Consider the following 5,261-nt stretch of genomic DNA (forward strand, 5'->3'; position numbering starts at 1 on the left):
TTGTACTTGAAAACATATATTGAATCATAAATAAGATTATAACATACGTAATCTACTAAGCATTCATTACTAATTAGTAAAATAATTTGACTACACAGCTATTACTAACCTCATTTTTGGATACTCATTATAACCATCACAATTCAAACACTTAAAAGAACCAACTTCATATGTTCTTTTTGCGCATAAGTTACAAACCGAGTAACTCCATCCATCATTTCCTAAGTTAAATTTAAGTGTATGTGCAACAGTAACACATGAAATCTCTTACAACAATAAACGAAGGGTTAATAATAACAAAAATCGATTATAAAAGTATACAAAATCAAAACTACCTCTATCACAGTCAGGATCTCTGAAACACTTTTAACAATAGTTTTATACATAAACCTATCAACATGAATAATCTGGGAAGATCCACTATATTGGCTTCCCTCCTCGAAAATTTCATGAGCAGTAGTTCTACACAATAAACATTAGTTAGTACTTATCAAATACAAAGAGTTATAGAATAACATAGTCGTAATATAAAACTATTACTTTGAAAATTCCTTCCTAAATTCAATCAGTTCAGATATATCATCTCCCATAATCAACTTCGATCCATTCCAACAATTAGACAATGACACCGGCCATGGACCTATATACAAAATAATTGAAATAAATTTCCAAATAACGTAGACTAATAAATATAACAAACATTTCGAAATACAATGAAACCTGAGGCAACCTTTATCTTTGCCTTAGTAAGAATAATAGCCGGATAAGGTGTTTCACGACTTTCCCTCCAATAACTAACCAACCGCATACAATATGAATCCCAAAGAGTGCAACAGATTGACGCACCACTGCAATATAGAAAAAAAAACAAATTCAAAACAGCATTAAAATGAAATAATAAACTTAATCTGTGACAAATAATAACATTACAATCAATTGTACCTCAAGTCCTTTAGGTCAAAGACAACATTTTTGGAACTTGGTTTCTCCTCCACATTATCCACCACACTAATGACATCTAAAATGAAAAAAAAATAGTAAGTAAACACAACAAAAAAATAGCAAACAAATATGAATCAAGGACAAAAAACTTACCAACCAACAAATCTACAGAATAGTTTCCATCAATGATATCTTTTATACTCTTGAACTTCCAAACTTTTGTAGGAATACTGGCAATTGGTTGTCGTCGTACAAACGTTGCTCCAATAAATAATAGCTTAAAGGGGTGGTCGCAAACTCTATATTGAGCTCTGTTGTTAAGAATTTTGAAGTTATGCATTATATAACTTTCTCCCTCCTTTAGCTTGTCTTCCCACGTAGCAATGTCTTCCTTCTTAATCATAGTAGGGATAACATCACCCTGACTAGCATAATCATCCATAAACATCAAATATATACACATAGACAATACACTGATATAATGACAATACAATCATGCATTACCTTTTGATCTGTCAGAATCATCTCCATATTTCGTTTGGAATCCCATGACTCAACAAACCACAAATCCACAATTCGGACAGCAAGTTTCAAAGTCTCCCTTTTTCCATCAATATCCTTGATCATATCAAATTTCCTTGCCATCTAATACATAAAAATAAAATAGGTCAACTACTTTACAGGAAAAAAAAACTATACAACTTCAAAATAACAAAACACATGAACAAAAAAGAAGAACGGCTTCAAATAAAAGTTGTGCATCGAGTAAGAAGAAGAACAAAAAAAAAGAACAACAACAACAACAACAACAAAATTATAAAAAAATAACTACAACGAAAACGACTTCTGCAAACCTTCAAAAACAAAAATCACAAAAAAATAAAAAACACGAATAAAAAAATTTTAAACTTAAACAACTGTTGGTACGAAGAAGAAGAAAGATGAAGAAGAACAAAGAACATGCAATGAACTCGAAGAAGAAGAAAAAAGAAAGCAAATATTTGTTCGAACAAAGCTAACGTAAGAACAAAAAAATAAAAAAAAAAGGAAAAATGAGGCTTACGTTGGTATGAAGAAGCTTCTGCAAACCTTCAACAAAAAAAACAGCAGAAGAAGAAGAAAGCATAAGAAGAAGAAGAAGAAGAAGAAACAACCATCAAACAACAACAAAAAAACAGCCAAAAAAAATTAAAACTTACGTTGGTATGAAGAAGAAAACAGCTTCTGCAAACCTTCAACAACAATAATCACAAAGCAATAAAAAATAAACAGCAGAAGAAGAAGAAAGTAGAAGAAAGAAAAAGAAGAAGAAGAAGAAGAAGAAGAAGAAACAACCATCAACCAACAAAAATAAACAACCAATAAAAAATTAAACTTACGTTTTTATGAAGAAGAAGAAAGAAGATGCAATGAAGTGTCGAAGAAGAAGACAAAAGAAACGCAATATGTTTTTGGACAAAGCTAACGGAAGAAGAAAAATTGAAATGCCTCCGCCAAATGCAATGCCTTGAAGAAGAAGCTTTCGTATGTCAGCAACCATCAATCAACAATTAATGCTTTCAGCGGGAAAAAAAATAACCCAAAAGAGGAAAATACCCTCTATTTGAGACACATGTCAGTAAGTTAAGATGTCCAATTCAGTAATTTACCTATACTAAGAATTTCTTAGATATATAGTAGATTTCAAAATTTCAAATTGCAAAATACATTCTAAAATTTTCCTCATTTAAAAATTTTCTCTGCATCTCAAACCCTTTACGACTCCTCCTATTTCCAATCTTTTTGGGTGCTAAAGTTTAGATTTCTTTTATTTGTAAGTTTGGGTTCTTCTTCTTCTTCTCTATCGAAAGTCCTATTCTTCTTCATCATCAAAGGTTTTTCCTTTACATCTTCTTCATCAAAGGTTAGGGTTTCTTGATTTTGTTTTCGTCTCTTCATTCGGAAATAAGTTTTTTTTTTTTGTATGTTTTCTTCTTCTTGTTCTTCATTGAAGGCTTTATTCCTGTTCATCATCAAAGGTTCTTGCTTTACATCTTCTTCATCAAAGTTTAGGTTTTCTTGATTTAGTTTTTGTCGTCTCTTCATTTGGGAAAAAAATTGTATGTATGTAATAAGAACATTCAAATTATTTTTTCTTCTCCATTGTTCAGGCCAAAATGCAAGTAACTTTTTTTGTCGTTTTATTTTCTTTTTCTGAATTATTAGTTCTTTGTTGATTATTTTACTGTGATTGTTTTGTTTGCATGTCCTATTATCGTTTGTCCTTTCATCTTCGAAATGGGTTTTTGATTTGTGATTTGTGGTTTTTTTTTTATTTGGACATTGTTTATTTAGCTTGATGGGTTTTGTTGTTAAGGTTTTGTTTTTGTTCATGGGATGATAGTTTTCTTTCCATTTCCGCCATTGTTTTGGCTTGATGGTTGTTATGGTTTAATGGTAAAGTTTTCTTAAAATGTTTTTGTGTTATCATATCTCCTCTGAATCTTTGAAATGACTTTGTTGTTTGTTAATTTTTTTTTTACTTTTGTAAACTATTGATGGTTTTCTAAAGTATGGTTTGTTTACTTTTTTGTAATTTTTTATTTTCTTTTGTATATTTGAAATGACTTCAATTTTTATATGGTTTTTAAAGTTTCAGTTTTTATTTTTCTTATTTTTTGAAGGTTGTAATAGCTTAACTTTGTAGAGATTGTTGTGATCTTTTCAGGGCTGAATTTTTGTTATTAGAAATATAGGAAATTAATTTGTGTTCCTGTTACTAGAAATATAAAAAAATTTATGATTTGTGAGAAAGAAAACAAAATTTTCTGTACTACTAATGTCATGTGGTATTATGATTTCTGACATTGCTAGATCTTTTTCCATTTTCTACTTAGTTCTCCTTCTTTGGTCTCAAGCACGAATGTGATAGCTGATTGATGTCATGTTAGGCTCAAGTGCAAAGTTTTTTTAAACTTTCATCAAGTAAGATTTTAGTGTTTGATTCGAGTGCATGACTATTACATTGAATTTTAGTATTAGTTCCTTCAAATACCGGCTAAGTTGTGTTCCTTTGCTACGTATATTCCCTCCCAGATCTTCATTGCAGATGAAGATGAAAGTGAAGGTTGTGTTTAATTTTTTTTCATTTGGTTCATAAATCAACCTCAAATACTCTTTATTTCCTTGATTGAAGAATTAACAAATGTATAGTAATAAAGAAACAAAGCATCTGTTATCTGTTGTTAACATAGTGTGGCGATGAGTGCAGAAGTGGTTTAATTTCTATGTTGAAATAGTCAGCCACACTCATCCATGGAAGTTGAAATAGTCCCATCAGAAGCCAAAGTTTTGCTCCTCAAGCCAAAGTTTGAGGCTTTGAAACCTCATGAGATTAAAAGCTTCATATTAGATCAGATTAAAAGTTTGGGTATGTGTCGCTAATTTTTTTTAAGGTGTGAGATTTAATCTTTTACATTGAATTTGTTTAAGGTGTGAGATTTAATCTTTAAGGTATTAGCTTCACTCTTTTAGTCATATTATTGTCAAGGTGTGAGATTTAATCTTTTACATTGAATTTGTTTACTTTTTGTTGTAGTGACAGGAGCTCCTCACTATTATGTTTTTCCTTGAATTTGAAACTGAAAGGTATATGAAACTAGCATATATGGCGTTGTAAAATTGTTTAATTTTTAGTTTATGAAAGCAACATTTTATGACTCCACAACAAATTAGAACAGACCATTTTGAATGTTTAATTTTGAGAAAAAATAATATAGTGTAGGTTTCATATATGTTTTACACTCTTTTACACTCCACCATTTTGAATTGAAATGTTTTTTTTACTGTTATATCGCGAGTACTAATAATTGGAAGCAAGCATCGTAGAATCAAGAAAATGTTATTGTACTCCAACATTATCTACTTTATTGCGAGAATGCTTAATACAATTATTGTGTTAAGTTAACAAATACTGTTATTAGCTATATTAATATTGTTATTTACTTCCAATTTTATTCACCTTTTAATTATGCATATTAATTTTAAATATTTTTAATGACGTTGATATTAATATTTTGTACGCATTTAGTTTATTTATCTAAAAATGTACATGCATTTAAATTTTTTAGAGTTATTTGGGATTCTAAAATTGTAGTTTATTTATCTAGAAATGTGTACGCATTCAAATTTTTTAAATTTATTTAGATTCTAAAATTGTTTCTAAGTTGAATGCATTTTTAATAGTATAAGTTTTTCTTTTTATTTAAATATGATTTGTCAGCTGATGTTTTGATGATTTGGAAAGTTTGGCAGGTTTGTTAAGACAATTTATTCAAATT

This window comes from Vigna unguiculata, chromosome 5 (assembly GCF_037176805.1).
Source record: "Vigna unguiculata cultivar grain cowpea cultivar isolate G323 ecotype 2 chromosome 5, ASM3717680v1, whole genome shotgun sequence".
Taxonomy (NCBI): Eukaryota; Viridiplantae; Streptophyta; class Magnoliopsida; order Fabales; family Fabaceae; genus Vigna; species Vigna unguiculata.